Source organism: Hyperolius riggenbachi, chromosome 1 (assembly GCF_040937935.1).
Source record: "Hyperolius riggenbachi isolate aHypRig1 chromosome 1, aHypRig1.pri, whole genome shotgun sequence".
NCBI lineage: Eukaryota > Metazoa > Chordata > Amphibia > Anura > Hyperoliidae > Hyperolius > Hyperolius riggenbachi.
Window position 1 is genome coordinate 379,549,464 of NC_090646.1, and position 14,209 is coordinate 379,563,672.

Consider the following 14,209-nt stretch of genomic DNA (forward strand, 5'->3'; position numbering starts at 1 on the left):
ATAAATAGTTTCATCCATCCTACTCCTGAAAAATGTATTTTTTTTAGAACCCCCCAGTTTTATTTTCTGTTTTAAAAAGCTAAACAAAAGTAGGTTTAATGCTATTGTCTCATATGATGATGATTCAGCTTTTCCCATAGTCTCGCAGTTAGCAATCATGAGGGCCCCAACAAGACAAATTCAGCAATCTTGATGCCCCCAACAAATCATGAGGCTCCCAACAAGACAAATTCAGCAATCTTGAGGCCCCCAACAAGACAAATTCAGCAATCATGAGGCCCCCAGCAAGACAAATTCAGCAATCTTGAGGCCCCCAACAAATCATGAGGCCCCCAACAAGACAAATTCAGCAATCATGAGGCCCCCAGCAAGACAAATTCAGCAATCATGAGGCCACCAACAAGACAAATCCAGTAACCATGAGTCCCCCAACAAGACAAATTCAGCAGTCATGAGGCACATAAATAGACAGCATTTCACATAAATGGGCAGAATGCCCCCTTAATATGGTAGACACCTCTCACCTGGCCTCTGAATTCTCTACTGGCTGCTGTGCCTGGCTGGCAATACTATTTTTGTCTGGATTGGGGATGATGTGTGGGCTGAAAGGCCTGGCAGTGATGCTGTGGCCTGTCTGGCGGTGATGCTGTGGCTGGGCTGGCTGGCGGTGATGCTGTGGCTGGGCTGGCTGGTTGAAGTAAATGCTGGCCTGACTGGTGGTGATGCTGTGGACTTTTTGCCAGTGATTCTGGGCTGGTTGGCTGGTGGTTATGTTGGGCTGGCTGGCCTAGATAGTTTAGGTAGTGAGAGGTGCCCCCTAGTTTAGGTAGTGCCAGGAGCCCCCCAGTTTAGGTAGTGACAGGAGCCCCCCAGCTCAATTAGTGACTGGAGCCCCCCAGTTCAGTTAGTGACAGGTACCCCCCAGTTCAGTTAGTGACAGGAGCCCCCCAGTTCAGGTAGTGACAGGAGCCCCCCAGTTCAGGTAGTGACAGGAGCCCCCAGTTCAGGTAGTGACATGCCCCCCAGTTCAGGTAATGACAGGAGCCCTCCAGTTCAGGTAGTGACATGCCCCCCAGTTCAGGTAATGACAGGGAGCCCGCAGGTTAGATAGAGACAGCGACCCCCCAGGTTAGATAGCGACAGCGACCCCCTGGGTTAGATAGTGACAGCGACCCCCCGGGTTAGATAGTGACAGCGACCCCCCCGGTTAGATAGTGACAGCGACCCCCAGGTTAGATAGTGACAGCGACCCCCAGGTTAGATAGTGACAGCGACCCCCCGGGTTAGATAGTGACAGCGACCCCCCCGGGTTAGATAGTGACAGCGACCCCCCGGGTTAGATAGTGACAGCGACCCCCGGGTTAGATAGTGACAGCGACCCCCCGGGTTAGATAGTGACAGCGACCCCCCGGGTTAGATAGTGACAGCGACCCCCAGGTTAGATAGTGACAGCAACCCCCAGGTTAGATAGTGACAGCAACCCCCGGGGTTAGATAGTGACAGTGACCCCCAGGTTAGATAGTGACCCCCCAGGTTAGATAGCGACAGGTGCCCTTCACTCACCAGCAGCCCAGCTTCAGACCTCAGTATCAGCCGGCGACCAGTTAGAGCGGGCGCACCGATCTCGGTGAACACCACGCTGTATATGCGGAAGTGATGTCACTTCCGCATATCAGTGCGGTGTCCGCTAGGTCGCCGGCTGGTAGGAGGTCTGAAGCTGGTGGGGGGGGGCAGTAGCGGGCGGCGGGTGTAAAATCCCCAAACATGCAGCGGCAACACACAGGGCAGAGGCAGGGGCGGAAACACAGGACTCCGGGGGTGTCATCCCCTACCATGAAGACACCCGGTGCGGGCCGCCCCTGCCGCTTGAGTCGGAGTCCGGCATGGTGGGTGGGTGGCAAGTCACGTGGCAGGGCTGGCGTCACTGTGCACCGGGTCACTTACGATTTGGTGTGCAGCCAGGGAGACCTCACTGCAGAGTCTGCAGCGCAGGCAAATTGAGGCAAATTGAGGCTAGCAGGCGGGCCAGGCGGCGGTACCAGCACACTCCAGTCCAGTCTCTCTAGAAAGGCGGCAAAAACCAGGCGCAGTCACTTCCTCTTTATGCCTGGTGCCGCCCCTCCACTTGCTGCCGCCTGAGGAACCTGCCTCACCCCGCCTCATGGGCGGGCCGGCCCTGTACAAAGGTGAGGTAATTAGTGTCTCAGCAGAGCTGATTAACTACCTTTGTGGATTTCCACAAAACATGCACTGTTGGTGGTACTTGAGGACAGGGTTAAAAAGCCCTGCTCTAACGAAGTTATTACAACACTCCAAAGTTCGAGAAAGCCGACCACCAATAAAGTATATTGTAATATTTAGAAAAAGTTTGTAGAATTCGCCTTGAGAGAAAATTTTACTCCTACAGAACCACAGGTCTATAATGTACTATCCTTCCTACAAACTGGCTTGAATTTAGGCCTGAGTCTGAGTTCTCTAAAGCCGCAAGTATCAGCTATTTTCTTGTTTTCCAACAAATCCTGGTCAAAGCAAATGTTGATACAACAGTTTCTAAGAGGAGTACTAAGAATTAGACCTCCAAAGAAAAGTTACTTCCCAAAGTGGGACCTGCCTTTAGTATTAAGATACTTAGAGTCGGCTCCTTTTATTCCAACCAAGGACTGTACGATCACCAATCTAACTCAGAGGGCGGTTTTTCTGGTGACAGTTGCCTCCTCAATGTTATGATCATGTCTGCAGCGTTTACTGCTGGCTGCAGTGGTATTGTAACCCAAGCAGTTCTGATGTCATTACATGCATTTTCTTGCATAGTTTGGTTTGCACTTAAACTAGTTGCTGATTCCATCTGCAGTCGCTCTGAAGTTAATGACAGTTTAATATGCTTTTGTGTAAACAAACATTGTCTGCTGCAATGGAGGGGCAATCCCTTTCCTGCAGGCTGCATATCATTGTCTGCCTTTTCCTGCTATCAGCCTGTGATTAATTACCATTCACTTGTGTGGGAATCTGCAGGTCTGCTTCCATTGGATGACCTCAGTATAAAGAACTGCTTCCTGCAATGCTTGATGGGCTACCATAGTCTCAGATTCTGTCTGTTACTCTGCTCGTGCCCCACCTCGTTCCTGGTCCGTGTGGACTGCGCTGACTTCTGCGAAAGGGTCAGCGAGTCCTCCTAGTTCTGCTCTTGTTCTAGAAGTTGTTACTTGCTTGTCTTGTGTCATATATTGGTTCATCGCCAATATATACGCATACTTGCGCATTTTGTTATTTTCCTTGTATTCGTGTTACGTTGATACATCAGTGTCGCTGATATATACGTACACGAACTGTTTATTTCCTGTGTTCAGTTAGTCAGCCTTCCAGCACGTTTTGGTAGTTTGCGCGTATCGTGAGCACCCGTGCTGAGCTAGTATCCTGCTCCTGGTCCTGTTTGTGGATTGCGTTCATCTCTGCGAGGAGATAACGAATCCTTCTGAATCCTGTCCTGTTACCGTTTGTGGATTGCGTTCATCTCTGCGAAGAGATAGCGAATCCTTCTGAGCCCTGTTCCCTGTATTGCTCCAGTGCTAGTCAGTGTTCCTGCTTATGTCATATATCGGTTCATTGCCGATATATACATATGTTAGTCAGACGTTACAAATAGTTTCATTGATAGCTGTAATTGTAATACGCTAGGAAAACATACTTATTGTATATTTGTCTGTGTTACGTTCATCTATCTTGATCCTGCTATTTCCTGACTATCTTGTCCTGTCTTTGTGAGGCACGCCATCGCTGCAAGCGCATTGGCTGCCTCATTCCAGTCTGTCTTGTTGTGGACACTTGCTGTCACTAAGTAGTGGCTAGTTAAGCAGGCGTTCATTCTGTCTACCTGTCCTGATCTCCTCAGTCCTGGTTTATGCGCTCAGCGCTACTTTGCGCTGAGACGTTATTACGAAAGTGTTGTTTGTGGCTGTACGGATCTGCACCGGCTCTGTGCACCACAATCTCCTATTGGAGTCAGTCCTCTCCTCCACCAAACTGGGGATATCCTGATCCCTTGTGCTGGTGTGTGTACCTCCTTCACGTCAGCTTATGTGTTGTATGCTGACTGTGGAGATTACACCTCCAAGCTTAACACTCAAGTAGAGTATCCGAAATACAAGCACCTGGGGTAACTGAACCTTACACAACCTTCTACAATGATAGAGTGGTATTGAGGTTGAGACCGGAATTCTTACCAAAAAATGTATCAAATTTTCATGTCAACAGAGAAATAACGTTACCTGTTTTGAGGAAAGATGCCAAGGATCAGGACTGCCATCCTTTGGATATAGCTGATATCCTTAAAACATATATTGAAAAAACTAAAGACTTCAGGAAAGCTGAATTTTTTTTATCATACCAGCAGGTTATAAAAAAAAGGTCACCAATCAACTACCAAGACCATTTCCTCTTGGATTTGTAAAATAATTCAAAGAGCATACAGTATACTGCTAATGGACGCTCTCCTCCTCGTGAGTTTTCTGCCCATTCTACAAGAGGGATAGCTGTCTCATTGGCAGCCTATTCAAAAGTCTCAGCAGACACAATTTGCAGGGCAGCCAGTTGGGCGTCACTGCACACTTTCATTACTCACTACTGTGAGGAAACGCGGAAAAGCCGCCGCAAGTGCTCAGAGTGAGGCGGCTGTTTCCGCGTCCAACACGGCGGCACAACGCGAAGAAACCGCCGCATGCCGCATGGGCAGAGCGGTGGAGTCCGCGTTGGATGCGGCGGATTGTGCGCATAGAAATATTACTGACATTGTGGTTGGACGCGAGGAAGCCGCCGCTTGCTTGGAGAGCAGTGCGGCAGCCCCCACGCCCGAATCAGCGGATACATTGCAAAACATGTCTGGTGTGGCTGGGACTGCTAGTCCACACAGGTTCAGAAGGACGCGCGCGCGCTGAGAGACAGAGCTTATATGACAGCCAGAGAAGAGTCAGCTGACCAAGCTGGTCAGCTGACATTTTCACCACCTTCCATTGGTCCAGCACTTAGGGGTGGCGCTGGAGAGCGCTATAGTATATATACTGGGTGCTGGTCATTTCTCTGGTGTCTGGCGTTGCGATCACTACGTGGTAGCACTCAGACCTTGTCTGTTTCTGTGTTCTAGCATAGTTTCCAAAGGTGTTGACGATCAAGGAACTCACACCTTAGTGTTAGGAATATTGAACTGTATTATTTGTTATGACCTTTTGCCTGCCTGACTATTCCTCTGAACTCTGACTCTGTACCTTGCTATTTCTGAAATCCTGTTGCCAAACTCTGCTCTTTCCTGGACTCTGTATTTGCCTCCTGATTCTGTACCTTGCTATTCTGATACTCCGTTGCCAAACTCTGCCTGTCCTTTGGATTCCGTATCTGTCTCCTGAATCGGTACCTTATCTGTCTGTGTGTTAACGACCTGGCTTGCCCGACCTCGAGAACTGGCCTAACGGTTAGAGGCAGTTCCCAGACCTGTTAGTGACACCCTCACTGGTGTCACTCACACTCGGTCCTTCCTACTCTCAGCCTAGCTCCTCCCCCGGAAGAGTCTAGGCTAACGGAAGGAACGTACTCCTGTGCAGTATTCTTTACAGCTGCTGTACCTACTTCTGAGGTACAGCCCTCAAAGTATTATTGTTACACCAAATACTCTCAGCTTTCTGGTGACCAGAGGTTAGTAGATATATCTGATTATCGGTGATACTGCAGATCATCAATAATCGGGTATATTCTGCATTCTCGGTGATACTGCAGATCACCAGTAATCAGACCCTCTCTGTGTTACACCGATCGTTACAACTACCGAGTAGATCCTGCTGCATTGTCCTCAGTGGAATTCAGTAAAGCAGTGTTATCTGCAAAATGAGTTTCTTTTCTTCTGTTTATTGATCATTATGGATTAATAAATTATTTTTTCTTTTGAAGCATATTCCCTCCCTGTCTGATGGTATTCTCTGTGGGTTAAGCTAAGATAAGTCCCAGTAGTATGATGACATGGAGGCACCAGGGAAACGGAAAATTTTATACTTACCTACCGGTAATTTTCCTTTCCTGGTGCATCTCCATGTCATCATACGCCCTCCCTATTGGAGAGTTAATATTCAAAAGAATGGTGCTTGCCGGGGCTTCAAAAGATTTATAATCACTTGGTCCTATCAGGGGTTGGGGACGGAGCCAAAAAAGTAGTATGATGACATGGAGATGTACCAGGAAAGGAAAATTACCGGTAGGTAAGTATACAATTTTCCGTTTTTATAACGTGCTTCATTGCATTGTGGTGCACTTTTTTTAAGCAGACCAATGCGTTTACGTGCGCTTAAACGCACTTGAATGCATTTTTGTTCAGCATGTTTTGCTTATTTAATGTAGCAGTAGTCAATAAAGATTTGTTTTCATTTGAAAATGTGTTTTTTTTTAAATTAGGTGTAAAAAAACGCATCTCCAATGCACATTGATATGCGCTTCTATATGCTTAAAAAGCACACCCATTCACTTGCATTGCTGTGTGCTTCGCAGCGCAATGCACAGAAATGCATGCAACACCACGTTTCTCGAATGGACAGTAACAAAGCATATAGATGTGAACTTGTTACATTAGAATGAATGGAAAAATCTTTACCTAGCAAAGCACACAGCACAATTCGCTGTGAAAAGCGTACAGCAACGTCCCTAGTGTGAACAAGAGAACCCGAGGTGTGTTTAAAGAATGTTATCTGCATACAGAGGCTGGATCTGCCTATACAGCCCAGCCTCTGTTGCTATCCCAAACCCCACTAAGGTCCCCCTGCACTCTGCAATTCCTCATAAATCACAGCCGTGCTGTGAGGCTGTATTTACATCTGTAGTGTCAGTCTCAGCTGATCCCCCGCCTACTGCATAGCTCCGGTCCCTGCCCCCATCTCTTCCCTCCAATCAGCATGGAGGGAAGGGATGCAGGCGGGGACCGGAGTTCTGCAGGAGGTGGGGAGAGCAGCAGACTGACCCTATAGAGATAAACACAGCCAGCTCTGACAAGCTGTTTGTCAGCAGCGTGGCTGCGATTTATGAGGGATTGCAGAGTGCAGGGGGACCTTAGGGGGGTTTGGGATAGCAATAGAGGCTGGGCTGTATAGGCAGATCTAGCCGCTGTATGCAGATAATATTCTTCAAACCCACCTCGGGTTCTCTTTAAAGTACTCTATGTGTTGTGTTTGCAGTGTGTGTAAGTAGTACATAGGGATGGTGGTTAATGAGATGCAAATAATTCTAAGTTGATGCAAGATTATGAACATTTTCCATGCAGAATTATGTAGAATTATGTAGCTTGAAAATTGACCTATTGAACCCTGACAAGGTGAATTTTGATTGGTCCATTTTAAAGTTGCACAAATTGCAATGCAACATTTGCATAATCCAGCATCAGCTCATAATTATTTGTATCTCAATGACCATCCTTGGCAGTAACCTGCTGAAGGGTTCAGTGTGGGCCTTAATCCATTATTTGATGTGACCTATTGATCACCACAAAGCACCTCTGAATATTATGTTAGATACCAAAATATCCCTGAACTGGTATGTGACATATAAGATAAATATGGGCATATAGTGTACTAATCTGACTAATAACCCATCGGAGGTTTCTTTTTTCTTTTTTCATTGCAAGAAATGTTTGCTTTGAACTATGCAAATAAGGCAGTGGAATGCAGCCTCCAAGTAAACAGAAGCCAAAACAGCTGATTCTGCATCATACTGTCATGGCTGCTGTTTAGAATTCAGTTTTAGAAATTCAGCCCTTAAATGAAAAATAAATATTAGACTCCAAAAAAGTTTGTGTCGTTAGTACTACACATACAATTCATTATCTCATACATTTATTTTTAGTTCAGTTTTGCTTTAACGCTGATGGATACTTCCACTTGTAGCTTTGTACCGCCCAATGCTCAAAGCAATGGGAAATATCAAAAATGGGCACTCCTACTTCCACATCCCCTCCAATGTGAGAAATGATTTTTTTTCCCTTTAATTTTGAGTAGATTTTCATTGGAATTTATGACTTTATTTAACCTAACCACTAATCTTTCCAAAATGTCTAACTGTTTGTGACGCTTTCACTGAAAATTGCTACATACATTTATTATTGCTCCACAAGACTTTCCATAATGTAGCTGTTAGCTCCTTTTCATCACCTGGTCTGAGTGAGTGATTGAAAACCAGTATAATTCACCAGCCTAACTGCATAAAGATTATATGTTCAAGAAAGTTTGACCAACTGCCATATATGTATAGTGTCACTTTCATTGCATTTTTGGTTGAAAATCCTGCCCTTGAAATGCATTTATCTTGTCTTAGTATCCTAGTATCTTATTATCTTAGTACCTGAAGGTTTTGTATAAGAAAAGTAGAAAGGAGGCTGAAATATCCAGTCGAACATAAGTACACAAAGTCTATAGCATTGATTTACTACATGCCTGTGTATAGCCTTTTACCATTCATCACCACCTTCCACAGATGACATGTTATTCTACTGTTCTACATGCTCTACAATCCATCCTTGAGGCCATGACAGAATTACAGAACAATGTGTCTGTATCTACTAACCGTCACCAGATACGGTCCTAAAGAATCATAATTCATAATAAATGATGTTGGTGAACTAAAACCACTTTTTGTGCTGTAAGGAATAAGAGTTGATTCACAAATTTCTCCTTAACTATTTCTTCCCTCATCTCTAAATTACATTTTCAGGCTCTTCTAAACTCAGAAAGTATCATGCAAAATGCGACTTTTCCTAAATTAATATGATTATGTTATTATTTTTCTCATCTCTCTTTCCTTGATGGGTGCATAAAACGTAATTTCACATTTTTCTATGCGCCAAGCCACTTTGATTGGCCCTGTCCTGACTCCTCCCCCACAAGCCCACCTTGCCTGCCATATCCCAAGATGTCCCCTGCTGTTCCCTCATTGCCATGCTCCCATCACATCACATAACAAACCATGACATCCCCCCCTCACATTCTGTATATCATGGGGGGGGGGGGGGGGGAGTCTGTGACTATAACAGCTATGCTTTCTCACCAATCATTGCTAAGGGGGGGGGAGTAAGGGGGGAGTAAATGAGTAGAATGTGATGAGCCATGCCTCTTTCCACATAGTACTACATACGCCAGGGCTGCTGCAGTGGGGTGAAAGTCCACATCCAGTAGCCTATGGGGACACAGATGTAGGTCCCAGTGTGACATCATCAATGGAGATTTTAGGGATCCTGATGTGTATAATGGTTGGTGCTGATGAGAGAGGGTGGCGAGAGTGCAGGGGCTTATTTCATCTTGGAGATGGTTACAAAAGTAAAAAAAACAGATACCTTAACCTGCCTAGCGTTCTGGACGAGCTGAGGTCGTCCAAAGAAAACTTGCTAGAAATGTTCACTGCACTTTCCACTCACACTTCTTCCTCCATCGCAAAGTCCCGTCTCTTTACAGTTACATTACGAGACTTACCAAGTCTCGTAATGTAACTGTAAAGAGACGGGACTTCCGCGATGGAGGAAGAAGTGCTGCACTGGAGAGGGCCCCTGGGTGAGTAGTTCGATTTGCTCAAGGGCTTAGACAGGGAAGGGGGGGAGCGAGGATGGGGGGAGGGGTAGAGGCCACCTGCACGCCGCACAGAAGGGGGATCCCCCTGCTCGCAGAGGGGGATCCCCCAGCCCAAAATACCTCCGCACAGAAGGGGGATTCCCCCACTGACAGAGGGGGATCCCCCAGCCCGAAATACCTCCACACAGAAGGGGGATCCCCCCCTGGCAGAGGGGGATCCCCCAGCCCGAAATACCTCCACACAGAAGGGGGATCCCCCCGCTGGCAGAGGGGGATCCCCCAGCCCGAAATACCTCTGCACAGAAGGGGGATACCCCCACTCACAGAGGGGGATCCCTCAGCCCGAAATACCTCCACACAGAAGGGGGATCCCCGCGCTGGCAGAGGGGGATCCCCCAGCCCAAAATACCTCCGTACAGAAGGGGGATACCCCCACCCGCAGAGGGGGATCCCCCAGCCCAAAAGTGAGGATTGAGGGGGTGGGGGGAATCGGTAGGGAGGGGACATCTGGCACCCTATACTCCTGGCTACACCTGGCACCCTATACTCCTGGCTACACCTGGCACCCTATATACCTGGCTACACTCCTGGCTACCCTGACATCTGGCTACACTCCTGGCTACCCTGACATCTGGCTACACTCCTGGCTACCCTGACATCTGGCTACACTCCTGGCTACCCTGACATCTGGCTACACTCCTGGCTACCCTGACATCTGGCTACATGTGGCTCCCTATACACCTGGCTTTACATCTGGGTCTTATACTTACCATTGGCGCGCTGATCCCTCGTCGCGTACCTCTGATTGCTTCCCCAGTGCCGTCTTCCATGTCCATGTACGGATTTTGCTTCTCCCTCAGCGATGACATGTCCCCCACTGATCGACGTTGATGACACCAGGGTCACACAGTGTCATCAACATCTCACTGCAAACATTTTTTTTTCAGTTGAATTCAGTACAATAACCTGTATTGAATTCAATATTTAAAAAAAATTGATTGCAAAAAAATAAAAAGGTTGCAAATTATTGGAAATTAATTGAGCCACTTTTTGCACGGAAATCCTGGGGAATCAGAACGCCAGGGAGGTTAAGATAATTCAGGAGAAATGTTCACACATACTGATATTGTATGTTTATTTCATGCCTAACTTCTCTTCTTTTCCACACACAGCATTCATTTGTAGTTTTTGACTGGCATTGCTATTATCTTCACCAAAGGAATGACACATACCAAACAGGACTGATTTCTGTATTGCCTTGCTCTTCACCTCTGGTTACTGTCCTGTATCCAGCTTATTACATGAGCAGCCAGAGTATTACACAGGAAATATCAGCATGGAGCTGTGCGTAAACACAAGAGATTAGCCAGATTCAGTTTAAGTGATACCTGCTAAATATAATTTTACCACAGGATAAAAAAGTGCATAATTACTTCTGTGAAAAACCTGTAAACTTTTTTAGATTTCCAGCTAAATGATTGTTTTAACCAAGGAAGATCTTAAAGGACACCTGAAGTGAGTGTGATATGGAGGCTGCCATATTTATTTCCTTTTAGACATTACAATTTGTCTGGCTATCCTGCTGATCTTTCATGCATCAGAAGTGTCTGAATAAAATGCCTGAAACAAGCATGTGGCAAATCCAGTCAAACTTCAGCCAAACATCTGATGTACATGCTTGTTCTGAGGCTCTCACTTTCGATGTCCTTTAATAGGTTTGGGCCCAGCTTTAGAGCTAAGCCATTGTATACAAAAGAAGGAGACTGCAGACTCCCAAATGCACAGGCAAAATGCACAAGAAGTAAAGACTGCTAAAGAGATGAAAATTGGCAAAGTAAGGAAAACAGCTGCATTGTTGAGAACTGTGATTTATTTATGCTGAATTCATCACTGACAACATATTGAAATGTGGCATTAGAAATGTAAGCCTCTAGAGTCTCATGGCTGGAAATTACACTTCGTCTACTGAAGGAAATCATGAATAGTTTTTGAACACCTAGGTCCCATCGGAGATCCAGCAGTTAAAGAATAAGCAGAAGTCTTCCCAACTTAAAAAATACAAAAGTCATATTTCTCTAGGTAATGTGATGATGGACTGCGGCGAGGCCTTTTTCTGCATTTTGCAATTGCTACAGTAAAAGCACTGCTGAACACTCACATAATTGAAAATCTCAGTGAGAACGTATGAAACAATGCATATCACAATTCTCTTTTCTAGCGATGGCAGGATAGTGGCTATTAAGAAAATCCCAAAGAAGACATTTACCCTCTGCAAGACAATACGGAGGGAAGTAAAACAAATTCGGTAAATGTATACTGTGTCGCAGTGCTAGACTAGAAGTAGTTAGACTCGTTATGTTGTACTATACTTTATGTATTTCGTGTGAGTAATGAATGCATTTTACCTGTGAACTGCTAGACCATACTGCTATAAACTGTTGTTACAGGTTACAATGTGTTATAGTGTCATTTACATCTTGTATGCAGGAACAATAATGGCAATGGGCCTCACAGATTCAAAAATGCCTGAAATAAAAGCTGTTTTTAGTGTTCACTGCAGTTAATCATTTTCCATATCGTTTTTCCTGCACTGGAAAAATATACTTCAATTGGATGCTATACACAAGAAAGAAAAACAAGGTTTTGACTTGTAAGACTCTTTAATAGAGTGCTGACCAAATTCTCTCATAATGTCTTATCTTTGTAGGGATTTTGATCATCCTAATCTTTGCAAATTTATTGGAGGATGCGTGGAAGTTCCAAATGTGGCTATTATAACAGAGTATTGCCCAAAAGGAAGTTTGCATGATGTATTGCTGAGTGAGGATACACCTCTGAACTGGGGTTTCAGGTACCATAAAAAAATGAATTTTACTGTACATAATGTTATGACAATAAATTACAATATTAATGCATCATTTATTTAGTCAATGTTTGCCCAACTTCAGACAAACAACAGTCTAATCGCCCGGCGGATCGCTCAGAAACAGCCGTATCAGTCCGCCGACAGTGCGTACACACGCCGGACTGTCGTTGGAACGCCCGTGCTAATGCTTACATTCTGCGTAGCTGTCACACAAAAGCATCTTGCTCTGTTTGGTTTAGGCAAACAGTGTAATCTCCTTGCTCTCTGAGATCAAAGGACCATCTACTGTCTGTGGGGAGAGCTGAGTACTGGCTTTCTATGTGCTCAGTGGTAAGATGAGGTTCCAGGAGAATGTGAAAGTAAGCCTGTTAACTCTTCTAGCACATTTGTTAAACGGAACATTGTTTTTAGAAGTTATAATGGTGCTGCAGTGTACAGTTAGCAAACAATCTGGAGGACGACAAGTACTTTGCTGTAACTAAGCATAGTAGCTTCTAGCACACAGACAACTCAAGATGGAGTGGAAAAAACCCTCCCTCTACCCCTCTTCCTTTATATCTGCCTATGGTGGGAAATTGTTCTCATTGGATACTGGGGTTTAGTGAGCAAATTTTTCATTCACCAGTCACCCATTTTGCGCTTCCCAGTGAAATCTTGGAACCATACTGCTCCAAAGTTTTGCCTGCGATCTTTTTGCTTGAGAAAGCGACCGGCATTGAGACTTCACTGGGCCTGTAAGCTAGAGATGCGAGATCAACCTTTGTATACTTGATTGCTCATCCCGATTTACCAACAACCAGATAGCATAGTTTAATGTCAATTCAAAAAGGTTTATACCGAATGCTTATTTTATAGACTCATTTTTTAAAGATTCTTGCAGTATTGCCTCTGTATTTACAGTACATGAAAAATGGAAACCAGCTGTGATACGATTAGCATTGTTGCTGTACTGTCATATAAAGTATATTGCTTTAATCATGCACTATATATATAGACCACATCATCCTTTTTATGCATGTTGTCTTACTCCAAGCTGTATAGGCTCGAAAGCCTACTACCAATTGAAGAGAACCAGAGAGGAAGCTCCTGTCAAAAACCTGAGCGGTTTTTGCCTTTTTCATGATTGCTAACTCAGTAAAGGACCAGCCCTTAAAGCGTTGCTATCATATAAATCCGGCATAGTGGGGTCTGAACCCTCTATAACAGTAATTATAGATTGACGGTATACCTTGAAATGAATCGGTGCACTCAGTGTATGATTTTATATAAAAAATTGTATTTGCTTATCATACAGCATATATACAAGATAGGAACAGTTCCAAGTAGTGTTTCCTTCTAACAGTATTCCATCTCATCAAGGCTTTATAGCCAAACGATCATCAATCTTCTAAGTACATTCAAAAAAGAATATAACAGTTGTGTTATGTAGAATAAGATCAAAAGTAGTCTCATCTATATCAATAGCTGTGTACAGGGGTCTAGTCCTGGAAAAAGAAGTGAGTGGACTCACTTGGAAAACCTCTGCGCCGCGCGCAGCGCGACGCGCCAAAGAATGGGCGTGGCCAAGCATAATGTGGGCGTGGTCATGGGTGGGGCCACATATACATGACCTTAGCAGTGATGTAAAAGGTCTGCCAGGGAAGTTTGAGCTCTGCCGTAGTGTATCCCCCCAAAATAGATGTAATCTGACAGCATTTCACCAAAAAGACACATAATCTGGTAGAAGTTCCTCCAAAATACAGATAATATGGAAGTGGTT

The 14,209-nt window shown here is 45.0% G+C and overlaps 2 protein-coding genes across 9 annotated transcripts in view; one reads left to right on the top strand and one right to left on the bottom strand.

Annotated features, from left to right (window-relative positions):
* LOC137516318 (prostaglandin reductase 1-like) overlaps positions 1-14,209 on the bottom strand; it is a 496,699-nt gene that overhangs the window by 218,698 nt on the left and 263,792 nt on the right. The window lies entirely within an intron of this gene.
* Positions 12,362-14,209, top strand: part of LOC137516302 (atrial natriuretic peptide receptor 1-like) — a 101,382-nt gene continuing 99,534 nt past the window's right edge. Inside the window, exon 1 of the mRNA XM_068234350.1 lies at positions 12,362-12,435. The gene's annotated coding sequence lies outside the window, so the exon portion shown is untranslated. The remainder of the gene's footprint in view (positions 12,436-14,209) is intronic.